We start from the raw sequence: 22,535 nt of genomic DNA on the forward strand, positions 1-22,535 counted from the left end.
GGAAAGAGAAGCTTGACATAAATATTAAATATTTCTAATAAAATGCAATTGAGTGGAAATCCAATCAACCCCACCTCACTTCACAAAATAGGTCATTTCAGTTAATTAACTAAAATTTTGTGAGACAAGATAAACGATAGGCTTTAACCAAGAAACTAATATTTTGAATTGCAACATGACTTAATTAAATACTTAATTTGAGACAACACAAATGCATGAAATATAAACAGTGCAAATTAAGCTTACATCTACTTCATGTTTGCAATATTTCATAAAGGTAAGACCCGATTAACTTTTTGATGATGAGCTCTCTCAATATTAACGAATCACAAGTATTTTACTTTAGTGTTTGATTGTACCACAAGTGACTGCTTCTTTGAGCTCCAAAAACTAGGTAATGACCAAAGTAAACACATGATCCTAATGTTGATCTCCTGTCGTCAAGATCACTGGCCTAATCTGAATCACTATAGGCTTGAAAGGTGATTTTTGAAAAGGATTGACTGGTGAAAGTTCTAGACTATGAGTGGGAATACCGCTCAGGTATATGAGTATTCTTTTGACCATACTCCAATGAGTTTTAAGTGGATTGTCCATGAACTCACAAGCCTTATTGACACAATAGGCAATGTTGGGTCTAGTTAGTGTGACATATTATAAAGCTCAAAGTGTGGACTTGTATAATGCAATCATAAGTCATTGTATCACTACCATTGTTTCTCAATTTTCCATGGCTAAGCATAGGTGTATTATCATCATTAGAATTAGTCGTGTTAACTTTGGATAGAAGATCTTTGATGTGAATTATTTCTGATATGATCATATAACCATTTTATTGATAGTGCACTACAATACCAATGAAGTATTTTGGTGTTCCTAGATTTTTCAATCCAAATGTATCATGGATCTTAGTAATAAGATAATGAATAAGTTTAGGTGATGTACCTATTAACAAGATGTCATCAAATAAACCAGTGCATATAGTTGATGTCTTGATGCATGTACACAAAGAGTAAATGATCACACTAGCTAGATGACAAACCAAATTGAAAAAGAGCTTGATGGAGCTTTGAATACCAAGCCATTGGGTCTTTCTTTAGGCCATATATGACATTCTTTAACGTGCACACAAGAGTTGAGTTAGAATTGGAAAAACTAGGTGGTTCTTGCATATATAATTCTTCATGAAGTTCACCATTAATAAAATCATAATTTATATCTATTTGATGAATTTCCCACTTGTATGTGAGTGTTAGAGACAAAATGACTCTAATAGTGATAAATTTGACATCATGTGAGAAGGTTTCATGAAAAATAAGACCTTGTTGTTGGTCAAAGCCTTTTACTGCAAGTCTTGCCTTATCCTTGTTTATGATCCCATTTGGATTCTTTTTTACTTTGAAAACTCATTTACACCAATAGACTTCCTGTGACGAGGAAGATTGGTAAGAGTCCAAGTACCATTATTTATAAGTGAAATGTACTTGGATTTAATAACTTCACACCGTTCAAGATAAGCCAAGGCTTATTTTATGGTTCTGGGTTCTAAGGGAACAAGGAAGACCTTTGGTTTGAACCTACCTACTTTAGCTCTTGTAAGCATAAGATAACATTGATAACTAGTAATGTGTTAGGAGGTTAATTGTGGAAAAGAGGAGATTGTAACTCAGAAGACCTTAGCGTGATATAATGAGAAAAGGCATGTGTGTTGTTAATTTCTTGAGGTGACTTGAGGGTTGTCATACCTCAAAATTGACCCTAACTTTCACAAGGTTCATCTAGGTCACTAACCCTAATCATTTGTATATCCTGATGAACATTCATCTCATCTACATATCCATAATATCATAGTATATTCCACTTGCATTTGGAAAGCTCAAAATCTTGGATTCAAGGGTCTCAATCATACAAGACATGGAAGGAAGGTCGAGTCTCCAGGATAGGGTTCATGTGATAGATATGGTTGTATTGGAACTTTTCATCTTATAGGTATTCATCATGGAGCATATTGGAAACCCTAATTCAGGGGTGTTGGATTGCAAGTAATATCATGATCAATTCAAGTCCTTGAAACCCTAGTTTCTGACTATGGCATCATCATCAGTGTTATGTACATTCAAGATTGAGGTTCCATCTACTTCATTTGGTCCATTATGGATGGTTCATTTGCTTGATAAAGATTCATGGTCTTGATTCATTGATTAAGATTCATTCAAAGTTGTACATGCTCATGATCTGTTGCTTGGTTAATGTTCTTTGTTTCAAGATCAATAAATAACATGGAATACTTAAAAGGCTTCGTGATCCATATTACATTGTCCAGAAGGAAGTACGCAGTTTTATCTAAGTTGACTGTTGGTCAACTACTGACTTTTTGGTCAACCAGTTGACCAAAGTCAACTGACCATCCTAAAACCTAATCCCATATCAAGGCAAAGTCATGTGTATTAGTTTCTAGTTAGCTTTCTTCACTTACAAGCCAATTCGGCCATTTCATGTTCATGTCCATGTTAAACCAAATCATTTTCCAAGTCATAATTTGTGTTCATTTATAAGTCACTTTTCAAACCATGAACCATTTTCATTCTTAAACTTTTCAAACCATTTTTATTCTAAACTTTTCAAACCATTTTCATTACAAACCTTTTCAAACCATTTTCATTCTAAACCTTTTCAAACCATTTTCATTATAAGCCATACACTTAGAAATTTCAAACCACATTTCAATTATATTTTCAATTTCAATCCCAATTTAAACCATTACCATTCTAATTCCCAAATTCAATCATTTCATATAACTATCTCATACAATTTCAATTCTAAATTACATTACATTTCCAAAACCACTACTTCATGTTACAACAATCACAATTGTCCAAGCTTACAATATGATCCAAGTCTATACATTATGAAAACTATAATCCAAGCACTACATAAACAAAATATAAACCAACTACAAAATGTACAACAAAATCCTAGCCATTCCAAGCACACATCCAATGTCCAATAAGTATCCTAGCCATTCCAAGCAACCAAAGCCAAGCTCATGAAATCCAATGTCAAACCATGTGAACCTGCATAATTCATAACAGAAAACCAACTAAGCTCAGCCATGCCATAACTCACACCACAAAAAAAAACTTAATTTCAGAACTGAACCGGAACTCTCCTAACCTCACTTTCATAACAACCTGCCAAGGGAACGAACCACCTCTAACTTCTTCAACAAAATCCCAACCAACTAGCTACACCCTCTAATAACTCCTAATTGTCCCAAAGCTTCTTCACCAATTCAGCAAGACTTCACTCACACTCACTAACAGAATCATCCCATATACTTATTTTATAAAAAAACAATTATTTAATTATTAATATGCTTATTAATAATTTAATATTTATATTTTTATAAATTTAAATAATATTATTTTCAAAACTTAACAACAACAACAATAATTCAGCAAATCCATTTTCTTTTCTAACTAATTATTTGCTTTAATTATTTATACATCTTTAAAATAGTAACTCATTCCAATTCATTTAAATTCATAGTCAAAATTTTTACTCTCAAATTCATTATTATTGTTTGTTAATTGTAATTCTCCTATTATCATTCAAACTAAAATTTGTATTTAAAATAAAATGCTTTTTTATAGAATTTGATTTTTTTATTTGGCAAAAATTAACTTGAATGATTTTCTTAAAAGTTGAAGGTATTACGAATATTAATTTATTATTTTCGGTTGAAAATTTTGAAATTATTTTTGTTAAGTGACTTATGATTATCTGTTGATGGGTTATAAATTTTATAATTAACTTTGAAAAATATAATACACTATTGTCATATCCTAAAACTCACCCTACCTTTCACAAAGTTCATCTAGGTCACTAACCCTAATCATATGCATATCCTTATGATCATTCATTTCATCTACATAGCCATGGTCCAATACAAGAGGAGAGGTATCATGGAGTCCAAGCTTTGTGCTTGCACTTAGTGGAAGCTAAGGTTTCCCTGCAGCTAGAGGTGGTTCAAACTATCAAATCCTAATTGGAGGTAGCTCTTGAAGCTTATGTTTTGTGCCCAACATTGGTGATTCATTTGTGGCTTCTTGGTGAAACAAAACCCTAATTTGGGACCCTCACTTGATCATAGTGTCCTCAAACCCTGATTCATGGTCATCACTCTTTGGGTGTGACCTTAACCCCATTTCATTGGTCTATCATCATTCCATGGTATGCGTGTTTCACTTGCTTGGCCAAGATCTAGTTAAGGCCCACTTGTTCATGTGTTTTCTTAGTTTGATTGACATTCACCCCATGGCCTTGCATGTTCATCTATTGCTCGATGGTGTCTTTTGGTCTCAAGCCCATTCTCATGCCACCCCAAGTCCCACATGTTACATTCATAACTATTTCATCTAAGCATTCCATCTGGTTATTGCCAGTCTTATTGGGTCATACATGCTTGTTCATATGGCCATTAATCCTTTATTCAAGTCCCACAAATCCATTTCATGCCATTGGTATTTGATCCATGGGCCTTTGGTCATGTCATAGTCATTGTCCATTTTTGACATTGTTAGGTTTATGGTTCATTCACTATTGGCATCCTTTGGTTCATTTTAGATGTTTCATTCATTCCATTATCTTTCATCATTTTCAATTTCAATCTATACAATTCATTTCAACTCATATTCCATCCAAATTACACTTCATGTTCAAATTTCTTTCAAATATCAAATTCAATTCAAGAACCAATCTATTTCATCCATTATATGTCAATTTCATTCATTACAAGCATGTGAATGTCCAAATTATGAAAATTACAAAAAAAAAGTGGAACTGTTGACCAAATGTTGACTTTGGTCAACAATTGACTTTTTTGTCAACTTTGACCAAAGTCAACCCAAATTATCCAAACCCTAATTTCTCAATCCTAATCGTAAGTCCATCCCTAATTTTTTCGTGATCCATGTTGACTCTTAGTTGATCAATGGCATGTGGCTCATTTTTTCCCAACTTGGAGTGATGTTGAACCATTATGATGCATGAACCCAACCATCCCATGAACATCAACTTGCAGCAACAATGTAAACCTGCAAATTGTAGCACAAGAAACCAAATCAGCATGCACATATACCAGACCAAACATGACCTGCATCATTGTTGCAGAACCATACCAAGGCTTGTGAATTTCCAGCAACATCGGGCTCACAAACAAGGCTACAAACTACACTATACATGTAGAGCCATTACCAAGACTGTACAATCAAAACCATTATAGACATAAGCCAAATTGCAGAACCAACAATCCATTTGCAATATAGCCTAAGTCAGAACCCATTCACAAACAGTCATGGCATAATTGCCAAAGAATCATAAGCCAGAACATGAAACAATTCCATACCTGCAGAAAAACAAGAGAAAACATCATGCAAACTGCATCCAATTCATGACAGATCCTACATCAAACATGTTGCATCACCAAGACAACCATGCTGATGAATGTGCACTTGTAGCATAGTAGAACAAAACAACAGTCAACAATCATCAAGAAACAGGCTACAACCAGAGCAAATGATAGGCCAATGATTCACACAACACTCATAGCAGTGATTAACATACCAATCACCACAAGTTGGCAACTGAACCTAATGCAGACAGGCTACACATCATGGCCATGACAATCATTAAACAACACTTCAGACAATCCAAACAACTACATAGCAGAATAGCAAAGCAGTTCAAAACAAGGCCATGACAAAGAACAAACCTACTGTAACATGTCATAACCATGGCACAATCAAACCATCCAAACTTGACCAAGGTATCAAGACCCTGCAACTTACAGTAATAACAGGAAATGCATATCAATGTCAAATAGCAACCTGTTTCAACACCAAAGATTTGTTTGGAATCATGCATTTTGATCACAAGCCACCTGCACAACCAAGAACCATGTCAAGAGGTACAATGAGACAATGAAGCATCATCCATCAGCAAGGCAAGCCAAGGCCATGACCTGTCTGCAACATTAACATCAGGTCTGCATCAGGGTCATATCCCAGGTCCTATAACAAATAGATATGAACAAACAATAGTCATTTCACATCAAACCAAGCAACTGAGCACAATTGGATTAATTCACAAAAACCACATCCTCACTTTGAACCAACTAAACTTATTGAACTAACTAACTCAATCATAACTGAACATAACTAACCTAACAACAGATGACAATTGGAAATTGACTACCTCAAGCTTTAACAAATCTATTAAAATATTACACATAACATAGTTTGTATATCATCTAGGTTAGATCATGCTTTTAGAGGTTTATTGTGTATGCATAAATTTGTGTTGCATCAAACCTATTAAAACGTCTTTAAGTCATATGTGATAAAAAAAACATGTATAGGTTGGGATATTAAATTAATTGGATCAAGTAGCTTGAATTATTCTATTTTGTTTATGTCCTTGAAACGGTCATGTTCTTAGTGATACCATTGAAATATATTGGTTAAAAATCTTATTGATGAACTTTTAAGCTTTCGTCTTATTTTTTTTCGCTCCTACTCATCAAACTCTGAGTATGTATAAAGACCAAAATTGTACTCAAATGAAAATACAGAAGTTTATAAAACTACTCGCTTCTTCTGTCAATATTTTGATCATATCCAACAAGATATGGAAGGAAGTGTGTATTTGAAAGGTCGATTACTATTAGAGATGGGAACATTGAAAAATAAGGAAATGTGTCAGTAATTTGGTTGTAACTTAAACTTAAATCTTGGAGTGAGTATCTAGCACAACCCAACAATTTACGAAAAATGATTGAAATGTCTCCAGAATCATGAATAGCTCTTATAAAAAGAGAGTCAATAGCACTTGGTAACATCACCAAACATTAGAAGAAGAAACAACAAACTAAAGAGCAAGATGGAAGCCTTTTAGTCATGGGTAAGACCTAGTTGATTTTACCAAAACAAGCATACACAAATACAGAATCAACTCATTTTCTCATGGCCTTTCAAGCGCATATTCCACAAGTATTGTATTCCATAATTGCAATATGTGCATGCAGTACATGCAGTTAACCTCTCTAAATCAAATGTGAGCATTTTCCTTAAAATTTGGTAAGCTTGTCACACTTGTGCCAAACATTGTGCACTATTAAACCGAAAACCTCATTAGTCACTAGTTACTTTCTAATATAAAAAAAGTGTTGTTTTTGATTCAGAGATATCTAGTTTCGGATTCCTTTGAAGATAAAGTTTATTGATTCCATAAGATTTGTTGTCACGTGGCCCCAACGTTGACCGTTGTCGTATGCCCTCGTCCACTTCTCCAATGGAATACTGTTAGTCAACCTTACTGCATCTGTGTTTGACAATTTGATATCTTCACGGTATTGTTTGAAAGAAGGTTATGTTAATGCATACCTTGCGTTGACAACCTTCTTCTGCAACGTTTTGTCTTTGATCTCCCGCATGAAATTTTGAGAGATATGTCTAATGCAGTAGACATGCGTTGACGGAGGATCCTACCATCCATTATAAATGTTTTTGTAGGCACTCACTATTGAAGGGTGTCAGGGTCTGAGATCAAACATAACTTAGGCTTAGGAGCAACGTGCAATCGAAGATTTTTTAGGAAAAAACTTCATCCATCAGCAGTCAACCCTTCAACTAGGGCAAAGACGATTGGAAAAATGTTGTTGTTGCCATCTTGTGCCACTGCCATCAGTAGCGTTCCTTTATATTTCCCGTACAACCATGTAACATCAATTTGTATAATAGGTTTACAGAAAGCAAAACCTTTGATGCATGGTTGATACGCTCAAAAGAGTCGGTGGAATATTCCATTACCAATAGCACAAGTCCCGTCTAGGGTATACACCGACAATGTTTCCAAATTGACAATAGTCCATGGAGCATAATTTATATGAGCCACCAACTATTTAGGAAGTTGTTTGTAAGACTCCTCACAATTTCCAAACACTTTTTCAACCATCTTAGTCCTAACTATCCAAACCTTCATATATGATAAAGTATAGTTGTACTGTGTTACAATATGCGAGATTATTGTACTCATCTTTAACAACGGATTGTCGCTAATGGCAGACAAAATTTCATCGCATATTAACTGAGAGATGAGTTTGAGATGGTTTTGCATTGGGTTCATGATTAAACATGTGTGAACTGGACCCATAGAACCAATCTCCCAAGAATCACTCCTCTTCCTATAAGATGCTGACAATCGGAACAGGCAGAGCTCATTTCAACAATAAATCTTATACCTTGTTGCATTAGTTCGATCAACCTTGTAATCAGCTGATAATTCCATGTGATACTTTTTAATGGCTCTGACACAGTCTTCTTTTGTGTGAAATATGTCTCCTTCTTTCAATGATCCTTGAATTTGCACATAAGGATTGTAAAATATATCTGATGAAGGTTCATCTGCACCCAAATTCAAGCTTGTCATGTGTTGAGGTGGAAAATATACATGACTAGCTGGTAATGGCTCTTCTTCTTCATCATTCACCATTGAATCAACCAATAACTCGGCTTCTTCTTCTTCCTTGTCAACAACATTGACTTCAACTTATTTGTCGTTATCAGTTTCACAAAACATTTTGTGACGAATCAACAAACTGAGACACTTAATATTGTTGTGTGAATATATATAAATCTATATCATTCTACCCAGATTGTTCATGACTGAGAAATATATGTTGAACATCATCATCATCATCTCAAATCTACAACTGATAAAACTTTATTTGGTTGTCTGCAAAGAACACCATATTTTTGTAGATGATTTGTCCCATCTAACTACACTTCAATTTATTTTCTATTCTTTGTTTCAAATGTGAAAATTTTGATCGTCGATTTATTGTAAAACGAGTTACTTATGTGTTGCAAAAACAAAAACCGAATAAGTGACACTCAAATATTTCACCATCGGTATGGGCACTGATCATGTAATATGATGATGAAGACATTTTTTTAAAATGTAGGTTTAATGTTTGATGGTGAGTGCATTGATCACATATTAGCATGCAGTTAAATAAGGTAGATGGTGAAGGCAAATGTATTGATCACGTAAATAATCTACAGGATTCCATGCAGAGACAAGACAAGGCAAACACCCTTACTAATGGCGCATGCAAGATTCTTCTGCCCTAATAAGCCAACGCATGTGCCTGCATGATTCTCTGCAAAGATGATTTTTGCCTAATAATACAAGGCAAACGCCCTTATCAATGGCGCATACAGCAACCCATACGCACTATTCATTGGCGCCTACTCCCATGCATGCTTAAACACAAGGCATGCTCCCTTACCTTTGGTGCCTACTCCCATGCATGAAAAAGTCCAATGACGCCTACACTTATACATCACATGTTGCAACTTTCCAACCTATCTCATCTATAAATATTGCAACAACTCACAACACTCAACATCTGCAACACTCAATACCTGTAACACTAAATACCTGCAACACCCAACCTCAGTGTAACACTCAATACCTGCAACACTCAACCTCAGTGTAACACTCAATACTTACAACATTCAACCTCTGCAACACTCAACCTCACTGCAATACTCAATCTCTCTGCAATACTCAATTTCTCTGCAATGATCAATCTCTCTGCAACATTATGAACATCGAGGAACAATTGATAATATTGAGACATTTGTATGTTATTACTTAATATTATTTATTACTTATTCTTATTCTTATTCTTATTTCGTAGCAAAATGTCTCTATTGTTTATTACTCCTTCTTACTTATTTCTTACTTATGTTTTATTAGGACCCAAAGAGATTTTGATGTCGTGTACATGAATATGTATCACATGATCCTTTGATCGAACCATATATTCGAGTATGCGATTTTGGTAATCTACTCAACATAGTCTCATACTCGGTTGACTATAAATTTATTCTTGCTTTGTTAGAGAGATAGAGACCCGAGACCCACACATTTCACCTTCCTTTCGGTGAGTGTATCGTCACACTTGAGGACATCTACATGTTGTTAGGTCTACATATCAATGGTAAGGCCGTAAATGGTAGAGTTAACCAAGATAACTCTATATGCGATGAATTATTAGGTGCCCCTTTGTGTGGAGACACAACTACGGGAAAGACTTATGGTCAAGCTAGGGATCAAGGTATTAATTTAAAATATCTTAAACAATATTATGAAAGTATAACATTAAATGAAGAATCTACCGAGTATGAAAAGATAATTAAAGCTCGGTGTTATATTATGATTCTATTTGGTAATTTTTTATTTCCTGAAAGTACTGGTAATACGGTAAATATCATGTATTTGCCGTTCTTACGAAACATAAATAAGGTAACCACATATAGTTAGGGTTCAGCTGTTTTGTTCCATCTATATAGTTGGTTGTGTAAAAATGCTAAAAAAATACTTGTACGTTTTATTATCGTGCCTATTTGCTACAAGCATGGGGTTGGTCAAGACTGCTGTCACTTGCCCCAGTCAACAAGAATCCATTCATATTCCCCTTTGCAACAAAGTAAGTTTAAAATTGTACCATCTAATTTATTAGACTTTATACTACAACTAACTGTAAATAATATTTTTCCAATCTTTTCGATCTATGTGGTCAGTTAAATGGATGAACTACAACAGGTGTCTGAAATACGTTGTAGTAGTCTATCGCAATTTTTTAGACCACGTTGGACCAGACGATGTAATACTACTACGCAACTCTACATTTGATTTAAAAAAAAAAATCATCCTATTACATATCATCTAATCATGTCATATTCTTGTACAGTTTATCTAGAGACCATATTTGGGTCTTGACCATCAGGTTAACCATGATGATGACGCAATTTGGACAGCAAAAACACCAATTATTCGGTTCACTACTGTGGAGATGCACCAGAGTGACCGTGTAAAACTGTAGTTCGACATTTAACAACAAACTCTAGAACCTCCGACGTGTTTGGGAGATTGGCATCAACAAAGAGTCGATGGTCAATGGGATTATTCTAACTAGAGAGACTTCACAAAAGAGATGTGTCGCCATTAGAGGAATCGACGAAAACACATCTTAAACGAACCAGTCATACGTGGTGTTAGACTAACTGAACATTATATGACATGGTTTAGGTCGGTTACAACGCCACAGTTTGTGTTTCAGTCAAGGTATTTGATTGATCAAAGCCAACGAGCTTCGTCATCAAACGCCCAACAATAATCCCCGCTCAAGAACAATGTCAACCCACCCAAACCCAAAGACCAACCTCACATCATCACCCTACCATATACACCCAACCACCAAACACCCAACCTCGCAACCAATTCATGTCACACACCCGAACTCAAAACCAAGAATCAAACCCTAACCACCAACAATCATACGCAACCATCATAATAGTCTATAGCCTAGATGATTCATATGATTCAGCATCATACCATCGTAGCCCCCCACCAATGAACATATAAACATCTCATCGCCACAACACCCAACCATTGTTTGACTTTATTACAACATATAAACCATTGCTTCATTTCCAAAATGATTCAATGTCCCAATTCGGGCAACCATATCGTCCACAATCCACCCAACCACAACGACCCAACCACGACAACATGGACACCGAACTCAATTACGGAAGCGCCATTAGCGACAACCCCCATCTATTGGTGACGAATGATGACAAATCTATCAAATATCACTAAACCTTCCACCAGACCTTCACACCAGCCATCATTGCATCATGCCAGCACTCAAAGACCCGAAACACCTCACGGAAATCGTGGGAGACCTCGAAGACAGGCTACCTGGATGTTGAACATGAGGGCGTTTCAATCGGGCGGGTCATTGATTTTCTTGTCAATTTTATGTATTTTTACTTTATAATATAATATAATTTTTAATTTAAGTATTTAATTAAATTAATTATAAATTATAAATTATAATTTTTTTTTTAAAATATGGAAAGTGCATGCGTCACATGCATTGGCGCATACACTGATGTAGTATATGCATGCGCCAATGCATGCGGCTTCAAGGTAAGCATGCGCCTAGGCCATTGACGCATATGCTCATTTGCAATGCATGCATGTGCTAATGACTTGGGCGCCTCCTTTGAATGCGAATTAGATGCGCCAATTCAATTGACGCATCAGTAATGAAAGGTGGTTGTTTCGGTAATTAATTTAAAAAATAGATTATTTTATTATTTTATTTAAAAAAGATGGTTATTTTAAGAAAAAAAATATTCGTTTTCCGTTTATAAAAATATTTGTAGCAAAAAATACATTCTTTTCAATTTATAACATTATATTTTTTCATATATAAAATTAAAGTCCATCATAAAAGTATTTGAATTTTTCCCGTATATAAAGGTTTTTTTCATATATAAATATATTTGTATCATATATAGTTTATTATATTATTAATGATAAATAAATATTATTATAACAATTTAAGATAAATTTCTAAAAATAATGAATTTTCTTCCGTTAAAAGTAATCCTTTTATTCTTTAATACTTTCAAAATAAATCATTTTCCCAAATATTCTAATAGATATGTTAAATTGAAAATAATAAAATAGATATGTTATATGTTATTTTAATAAATCATAATATTTATAAAAGTAATATTTTTTTTCGATTATGTAAAAATTAATATACGTGAAATAATTAAGAAAATAATATATTTATATTAGTTAAGAAAAAAAAAAGGTGATTATTACCAATTTATTTGAATGACACACTCTTAATTATATTATTTAATCTATCAAACAACTTTCATTCGAATTTTAAATAAAATAAATAATTTATAGTTTTATATATACACAAACAATTTGTTGGAATTTTTATTATTCAATTTTAGTAGGAATATACACCACAAAAATTAAAAACAGAACCTATGTATTTTTCAAACTTTAATCTTTTTTAAGTTTTTTCTTATCAAAGTCCCCATGTTTTAGTTTGACACAAGATCTCAAATTTTTGTATGCACAACAAAATGGCTATTCTATTTGTACAGGTGTTAATTTATCTTCTCTGAGTTTGAAATTGCAGTTTTTCTATCTATTTAAATATTCTTCCCCTTTAGCAAAAACAATTTCCTTATTCAAAATAGCGGAATTGTTCTTGAACTTGAGTAGTTTTGATGTATGACTTCAAGAAGGATAAACATTATTAAATGCACCATTGATGACTTTCTTTTCATCTAATACATCAATGGATTTCACTGAGGTGGATAAATCATCAAGTGGTTTTCTTCCTCCAAAGTCAACATTATAAAAATAATTAATTTCATAAAGATAATCACATAAAATCACAAAAATTTACCAATTTAACTAATACAAACTTGATTTCCCAACATATTCACACATGTTATATTGAAATTAAATTGATGTTATTGCTAAGGCTTCACCTGAATGATCATCAAGAAGGTAAAAAGTCAAAGACTCAAATAAAGAGTGTTTGCTTATACTAAATATAGTTGTAAAGTCCTCTAGTATTTTTCTCCATTTTTCATCAGGAACAGCCTAGTGGCGATTGTACAAATAATTAAGAAATTATAGAATTTAAGGAAAGAAATATTCATAAAATAATAACCATCATCGACAAAAACATCCAAAGTTCCAAAATGCAAAAAGTAAGGGTGATAAAAGGATACAATTGTTTGTTTTGCAATCACAACATCATAACTTCCATGCAAAAAGAGTAAGTCAGTAACATTTTGATTCAACACAAACAATGAAATTAAGCTGAATCTATAAAAAAAAACTAATTACTCTAACATCTAAAAACTGTTAGTCTCTAGAATTTGATCTGATTTTGTTTGAAACTATTTGATTACTTGTGCACACTGATATGATAAAGGCAAGTTGTTTGTGTTTTATTTTTGTAACCAGTTAGCCAAAAGTCAATCCTGAAAAATATTATCCCTTGTTTGAAAATCTCATTGAGCCTATTTATCTCATTTTTTGTTTATAACACATTAAAAGCCTAAAAATGAAAAAAAAATGTTATCACCCTATTCAAATGGTTGAAAAAGTCTTGTTTGAAGTTGTGTGGGATTATATAATTATAGTTTTGATATTTCATTCAAAAGTTGGCAGAAAATAGAAAAAGAAGAAGAAGAAAAATAGGGGAAAAAAAGAAGGATGACAATACATATTCTTTCAATTTGAAAGGTTGATAAAAAAGAGAAAAGAGAAGAGAAATAATCGCAAGGTTGTTATTGAAAGTGAATGAAGGTTTATTGAGTTCAACTCATGTAGTTTCTTTCAATTTTCTTTTGACCCTTTTAATTTTAGCCTAATACCCCTTAGGATCCATCTCACCATTACATCGGCCAAGTTACAACCCGAATAAAAGTCTTTTTGATCTTGTGCATGTATTTCAATTATGGATGTTAGAGTTTTTTCAAGCTTATGATAATGCTAATTTTCATGATGTACTTTGAGTGTAAACAGACAATCTAAACACTTGAGAGTTGAGGGAATTTTATAATATGGGATCTTGATGTTTATGATGTGCTCTTTAGTAAACTGTCTGCTTATTTGATTTGAATGTCACGAAAAGTTACTCATTAACACCATATTCTTGAAAATTGGAATTAGGATTTTGCTTATCATTTGTCATCCTGAAAACCTTTGAAATTTCATGTTCGGTTTTGTTCTTATTTTTCTGTTCTAAATTTTGAATTTGAAATTTTACTCTGAGGACAAAAGTTTAAGTTGAGGGAATTTGATCAGTGTATTTTAATACACTATCTTTTACTTTGTGCTAAGATTTTTATATGCCTTCTCAAATTATTTTAATTTCCATTAATAGATTTTTGGAAGTTAAGTTGAGTTATGCTTATTTTCTGAATAAGTGCTTATTTTCTGAATAAACCATTATTCACGCCTCCTAGTTGTACAAGTCATAACTTAAGCTACAAAAATCGGATTAACGCGTTCTAATATGCCTTGGAAATCTGAGAGGGTAAGCTACAAGTTTTATGTTGAAGTCAGAAGTAAATTCGGAGTTAATAAGAGTCGCATAATTAATTTCAATTCAAACTTATAAAAATACTTAGTTTTTGGATCATTTTTGTATTTTTTTGGATCGGTTGCTATTATGCCTGAATTCCATTGCTCTATTTGAACAAATTAGTAGTTTTAGGATTCATTATTCAGCATTCGCGACATAGAGAATAAGGCATACGAATTCTATGGAGAACTAATTCCCATAAGGTTGGTCTGTTGTATTCGAATTTCAGTTTGAAGTTTTTATAAATTCCAATTTAATTTTGATTTTCTTTTCAATTATTCCTATAAACTTGTTTCCTTAATTCAATTACTTTCATTTGATTAATTTGATTGTTGCTTATAGGATAGAGTTGATTAAATTCGATTGTTTGTATGATCCTTAATTATAATCACGTTAGCGTAACTTTTTCGTTATCGTGTTTGATTAAGTTGTGTTTGTTTAGTTCGCGACTGCTTAAATCTGTTTACTTAATTAGGAAATTAGGAACACACATCGTATAATACCAATTGCGCTTGTCAGTGGGTATTGTAATCGAATATGATTGAATCCGCTTAGGGAATTGAAATCATAAGAATCGATGATAAAGTCGGATATTGAAACAGTAGATTAGCTTATTTATCAATTTTGTTTTTACCATAATCATCTTCTATTTAAGTTATGAACCTAAAAAATCCCTCATTGTTACGATCATTTGGTTAAAACTTTCAAGAATCCCTGTGATACGACTCGAATGTTGCTTCCGTTTTACTATATTTTTAAACTCGTTTTTGACCCGTATGCGACAGAGGATCAGCCATCAATAACACTAAAAAAGTTTCATAGTAGATCAGATAGAAATAATATGATTAGAAATCGTGTTAAGAGGAATAAGACATGGTCATCATCTCTGCTAAGTAGGAGCGTCAGCATAAGATCTAGGCAGCTAAATCTGAACCATATAATCCAAAACCTCAACTTTAAAAGCATGGTGTGTATATGCTTGAGGTTCAAACTATGACATATCCAGAAGGTGCACATGACACGTCAATATTGACACTTTATGAAGAAAATGTGGCCATACATATTCCGAAGGATCGTATTATATGTCATTCCATTTAGAAAATTTTACAATTTATTCTCTTTTTCTAGTCTAGTGAAGTCCCACTTAAATTGTTGAGAAAACTTCAACAATAATAGTGAACCTGTTAATAGATTTAAATACATCAAGCTCTAGTTGAATTTAACTTTAATATTAAATTCGCTAAGATTAAATATGTATGAGCAAAGAAGAAAGGTAACCAAAATAAATGGTCTCAAGCAACCAAAATAACTTATAATTAGTGATAGAAAATTCGCAACAAGCAAGAGGAAAGAAATTTGCTTATTTAGTTCGATAAAAGTGATCTTCTATAGGGGATAGAGTGATTATCCGATTCATTATACTTCCTAGAATTGTTACAAGAGATTATAAAAGAGTTATAAAGAATGATAAAGATACATATTTATAATTTCACAAATTCGATAGATCCATAACGGGCCTAAAACACGTCTCATTAAACAAAAGAATCCATGAATTGATGACTATGAACCACCCAAACTAGACTTGCTATCCTAAAAATTCCGATCGACGGACCAAACTACCGCCTCCTATCGCAGGTCGGCCACTGAAGCTCTGCCCCTTTATTGGTCGTCACCGTCGCACTATGAACCATTGGTTCTGCCATTGCAGCTCCATCACCGGTCGTGGTTTTTTCCGCCGCCACCGCGGTTATGGCGCCTCCCTTTACCACAACAAACTCAACACGACTACCACTGTCTTGTCGAATCGCCACTCCGCGAATTCTACGTCATTCGTTGGTCTTGATGGTGCTTTTCGTCTTTCTTCAACTTTGGTTTCTACAACTTTTACAATTATTCACTTTGACTTTAAACTGTGGTGATGTCAATTAACCTATAAACCACCTTGTTGCTCTCTATCATATTAAAAGCATTATTCGACAACCTTGATAAAGTTCAAGCCACACTTGAACGTTGATCTTTCCACTTGGATCCACTTGCTTTCAACTACTTTTTCTGCTCATGTAGTATAATAAACCCGCACATATGATTCTTTAACCATATTTGACTCTACTGCTTTCAAATGCATCCATGATGCTCTCTATATTTGAGTGTTGCAACCTTTCAGCCACATTTAAAGCATATCTATCAAAGACAACATAATCGTATTTCCCTGCTATAGTTTTTAAAATTTTCATCTCTAGATCTTTATTCTTCCTCCCATTCTTCGGCTCGCTGAAAGTAATACATATGTGAACGGTAAACTTTGGTCCTCCAGATTCTACTTCCCACAACTCATAACCTCTTTCATCTCTTAGATATTCATTTAAGACATAATTCACAAAATAAATAAATAAAAAATGATAAGAAGGTCGCTAATTTGATTGCTCTAGAATAAATGTGGTTCTCTGATGTTATTTGATATAGACGATTGGCTAATCTTACCACCACAAATTTCAACATAATTGAGCATGAGGAGACAAGAAGTTCTAGGTCTAGAAACCCTAGAACCCCATAATAAAAGGTCAATAAAGGCATCACATTAAGTAAGGTACACAATCTCTAACTCAAAATTGTCCACGCACCTTTACATTCGACTCTTATTAACTTGGACATCAGAGTGTTTGCAACTATCACCCCTATACTGAGCTAGAGCAACCAGACAATATTGGCGTGACGGAATTCACCATCAGATCCAAATCCACTACTCCATCTGTGAATTACGAAGGACTCGTTGAGATTCTGACATAATGTACATAAGGAATTGTTTTGTAGTTCAATTGTAAAGTATTTCGCTGGAAAAAAATACAAATTAGTTCAATGGATATATCTAGTAATGAATTGTTGTATCAAGTAGCAAATGACTTGTATGAAGCAATGCAATTTGCTATGTCATTAATAAAAGAGCACTGTGTGAAAGATGATTTTGCAATCGTTCCGCTAGTTATATTTAATTGTTGCAACATTGAAGGATATTATCAATAACCTAATTCAATTCTATGAAGGCATAAGGCTATGTTGCTATAACTTACAAAGTTATGATAGATTGGAAAATCTATGAATTTTTTGATAATATTCATTCAATAATGGGGATACTTCAAATTCAACATCCATCTTCTTCAATGGTATGATCAACTTCGTCTTCTTTGACACTAACTATATATAATAGCAAGAAATTTACCCTTCATTCAAAAATAATAATGCAGCACATACAGCTAGTCTCTCTTAATCAATGTAAGCATGTGGTAGCAACATGAATTATCCTTAAAATTTTGTAAGCTTGTCACACTTGTTCCAAACATGGTGCTTTGTTATACATGCCATGATAATAATAATAATAATAAAATGGGAATGAGGTGTATAACTGCAATGTCCTCCGAGTGTTGGTATAGTAAACCTCAATAGTCACTTTGTTTCTTATTAACAAATTCACAATGTTGGGTTGACATGTGACAAGCTTACATATTCAAAGGAAAATCATGCATGCACCATATGCTTTATACCATGATTAACAAGGGTTACCTATTTTATTTCTTTATTATATGAAATTAATAATTATCAACTTAATAATTATCAACCAATTTCATGAGTAATGGACACACTTATGTTTTATACCTCGTGTTTCGTACTATTCACTCTGACAATTCTGATGTGGGACTTAGATAACATTGTATCGGTTCATTCTAAAAGACAACGGTAAATTATCCAGCTACTTGATTTCTTTTGTTCCTCAATGCATTTCCAACTGTGATTTTTCATATACGAGTAACAAAATATTCAAGACCAAACTAAGACAGAGTAGAGTGTCTAGCCATTGATTATCGGTAACAATTAATAATACAAACATACGACGAAAAATCAACTGAACCGAATGGGAATGAGGTGTATACCTAAAATGTCCTCCGAGTGTTGGTATAACTAAAATGTCCTCCGAGTTGGAAACTAGAATAAGTAGAATTCTAAATGCCAATCATGGGGAACCCTTTTATATCTTGAAGTCTACAACCAAAATACATAGCATAATGATAAGCAAAATATATTTGGGAATTCAAAATGAAAGCCTAATACATAGCATAATGATAAGCAAAATATATCTAGGAATTCAAAACGAAAGCCAAAACAGATGAACGAATCTGAAATTAATAACTAAAGCATCCCAATCAAGCGACAATTGAATTTCAACGCAAATATAGCACATGAATAAGAACTCACCTCACAATAGAAGAGGAGCACACATATATAGCACATGAATAAGAACTCACCTCGCAAGAGAGAGACTTTACCTTATTGTACAAACGCAGGTCAGCAGATTATGCAAGCATTATAAACAAAAATACCAAATTCCAATGGAAGATAAAACAAACTGTACTCTTTATTGAACAACAAGGTGATCCATTTAACCTTTTCAAAGAAAAATACATACACCCTGCAAGAATGGTTAAGCACATAGGAGTATACAAACTGAGCGACTGCTGAACATTTCAAGATTTCAAACGTTTTATCCAATCACAGGAAAGGATTTTCAAAGGCCATCATACAAAAGTTCTCAATCTTGTGTTCTCACTTCTAGGATGGCGGAGAGCCAAATTTCCACCATCCCGGCCGCCGGCAAGCCCAAAAACCAACATGTGCTTCTTCTAATGCAACAAGGAAACAGAAACATTATAATTCAGCTGTTAATTGAACTAATAAATAGTATAGAGAGAAAATTGAACTAAAATTGCAGAGCCCTCAATATAGAGGACTCTTCCAAAAACTAGCGTATGCCGCTAATTGTGACGCTAACACGGTATTCTTTAGTAAAAGGCGAAAGAATAGTTCACTATGTCATCATCACACGGCTCCGTGAGTGCAATAGGTAGATGTCATTTCATTTTATATATGAAATCCTAATTTCTTTTATCCATTAGATGATGTGGGATTTTAATGTTAGATACCCACTCACTTGACCATACCTTTTCTAAATCTGAAGCCTTTCGCGGAACAAATCTTTGGGATTATAGGCTTCTAACTGTATAAGTCCTAATCTAACATGTTTATACTATATAGTATCCTACAACATTCGTTCAAACATTGATTTGAAAAGATATTTTATGCTAATGACAAGAAACAGCACAAAGTAATGGCTTCACACTAATCTAGCGATAATTGAATTTCAACACAAATATAGCTTGTGAATAAGTACTCACCTTGCAACAGAGAAGCTGTATTGAACACAAGTTTCAGCAGCATGCAGAATTATATCTCCCATGCTTTTGTCCTGGAAGTTGTTAACATGGCAAATGAATAGAGCAAATAGCAATCATCTATAAATCAAACCAACAATGGTCTATAAAGTTATGCAATCATCACAGGACTAACATATTTGCATAAACATACAATATTTACACCTAATTTTATAATAATAAGAATGCTGCTCAGAAATGATCTACAAAACCCCAAATGAATAATAAAATTGAAATTCCAAGATTTCAATATAATTACACAAACATAAACAATATACAATAAACATCAAATCATCATTATGCACCACTCTTGTGACATTTTTAACATAAATAAAACTAGTTACAGCAAAAACTATTATATTACTCCCACATCGTTGAAGCCCAGAAAATCTTAAACTTTTATATATCTCAGTCTAACTGCTGATGAATACGACCTTACTTGAACAGGATCTGTTCTATAGGCTCGTACTACTGTGTCCTTGATTTCTAAGGAGACAGGAACATAAGTCTGGTGGATGAATCATGACCGTGTGATCAGAGCGTGATTAACGGCCCAGATGATCTGCATGTTGTGGTCATCATCCAAGCTGTAGATGATCGTTCTCAGTTGGTGCCTACCAACTGGGGTGGTCACACGGTGTTCTGACAGACTCAAATCCTTTTATTTTTTTGCAAAACATCATTTGAAAAAAATTGATTATACCTTGCTTGGTTCCTAGAAGGAAGATGGAAGCTTCTCGTTGTATTTTCCTTATGGTGTTGTTGGTGAAGTCCTTATCTCGTTGTATTTGGCTTATGGTGTTGTTGATGCAACTGGAAATGGTAACAGTAAATTAGAGAGCTAGGGCTCTTTCTTCTTTCATTTTTTGGTTTGGTAAAGTCATTTTTTTTTGCCCCAAGAAGAAAGTACTCTGTTGGCGGAGTTGCCACATAATGTTTAATTATAATGATGAATATTAACATTGTGATAATGAATGAATATCATTTATTTTAAACAAAAACAATTCATTATTTTTTGAAAAATTCCTTAAAGTAATCAATTATATCATACTCAGTAACCATTGGCACTATATCTAATAATTTTAATATCTAAAAGTTGAAGGTATTACAAATATTAATTTTGAAATAATATTTTGTTAAGTGGCTTATGATTATCTTTTGATGGGTTATAAATTTTATAATTAATTTTGAAAAATACAATACACTATCAAATGATGTTTAAACTCAAGGTTAACCTCAATATTATCATTTGAATAAATTAATTATAATAATTAATGTTAAATATTAATTTAATATATTTTATTAAATGGGTTATAAATTTTATAATTAATTTTGAAAAATACAATACACTATCAAATGATGTTTAAACTCAAGGTTAACCTCAATATTATCATTTGAATAAATTAATTATAATAATTAATGTTAAATATTAATTTAATATATTTTATTAAATAATTTTATAGTATATAGATTCACAATTCGTTTATCACTCTATCATATAAAAATAGTATTCACTGTATGTCCTTTTAAAATACAATCTAAGGTGGAATGACATATATTTTTCTTCCAAGTTGAAAAGGCATATATGATACACAAATCATAAATAATATGCATTATTTCCCCGCAGTTTGTGGAACTAAGACGGATGTGTGAGTTTTTTTAATGAACAATGTTAACATTCGCATTCTATAATCAACTTTCTTGTATGCTCGAGCATGAGTGACTTAAGCGTTTGTTTGTTTGCAATAGATTGGATGCGCATGGATCAAACTCTAGCAGTTAAACATTACTTTTATGCTCACGCATGGAGGCTTAAACTTCGTTCACGGTAGAACGGAAGTAATGCGTCCTTTCTGAAAAGGTTTTAAATAGAAAATGATGCCCAAAGGCCAAAACTGAGTTTGATGAGGTGAGTTTGTTTTTATTCTGAAAAGAAAGTAGTGATTTGAATCATATTAAATCCTATGAATGGAGGTGAATACGATGAGTAACTGGGTCATTCGTCTCATACCCAAAGATATTCAGAATGAGGATAAGAATGTTTCATTCTCACCCCTTATCCATTGCTTAAGGCTTGTGACATACAATTCTAATCGTATTTGGTAATTGGTTTTGAGTTTATTCACGAAATGATTTTAGTCTTACTGAAATAAAGAAAACAAAAGGAGAAAAGGGAAACCCTAGAAGGTTGAAGTCTGATCTTCAATATGCACCTCATATCTTTA

General features: G+C 33.2%; 1 long non-coding RNA gene and 2 other non-coding genes across 18 annotated transcripts in view; 1 reads left to right on the top strand and 2 right to left on the bottom strand.

Annotated features, from left to right (window-relative positions):
- Positions 1-21,310, bottom strand: part of LOC127120067 (uncharacterized) — a 180,549-nt gene extending 159,239 nt beyond the window's left edge. For 14 of the 16 annotated variants that reach the window (XR_007803048.1, XR_007803047.1, XR_007803038.1 and 11 more), the window contains exon 1: positions 20,745-21,310. This is a non-coding gene — a long non-coding RNA (uncharacterized LOC127120067). Of the gene's footprint in view, positions 1-20,274; positions 20,346-20,744 lie in introns of all 16 variants that reach the window. The other 2 variants (XR_007803037.1, XR_007803040.1) reach the window with 2 other exon arrangements.
- On the bottom strand, positions 19,812-19,928 carry LOC127124752 (U5 spliceosomal RNA). Its single transcript, XR_007804220.1, has one exon. It is a non-coding gene; the product is annotated as a U5 spliceosomal RNA (small nuclear RNA).
- On the top strand, positions 20,740-20,962 carry LOC127124775 (small nucleolar RNA U3). The gene has a single exon (XR_007804247.1). It is a non-coding gene; the product is annotated as a small nucleolar RNA U3 (small nucleolar RNA).
- Positions 21,311-22,535: the final 1,225 nt, after the last annotated feature.

Source organism: Lathyrus oleraceus, chromosome 2 (genome assembly GCF_024323335.1).
Source record: "Lathyrus oleraceus cultivar Zhongwan6 chromosome 2, CAAS_Psat_ZW6_1.0, whole genome shotgun sequence".
Taxonomy (NCBI): Eukaryota; Viridiplantae; Streptophyta; class Magnoliopsida; order Fabales; family Fabaceae; genus Lathyrus; species Lathyrus oleraceus.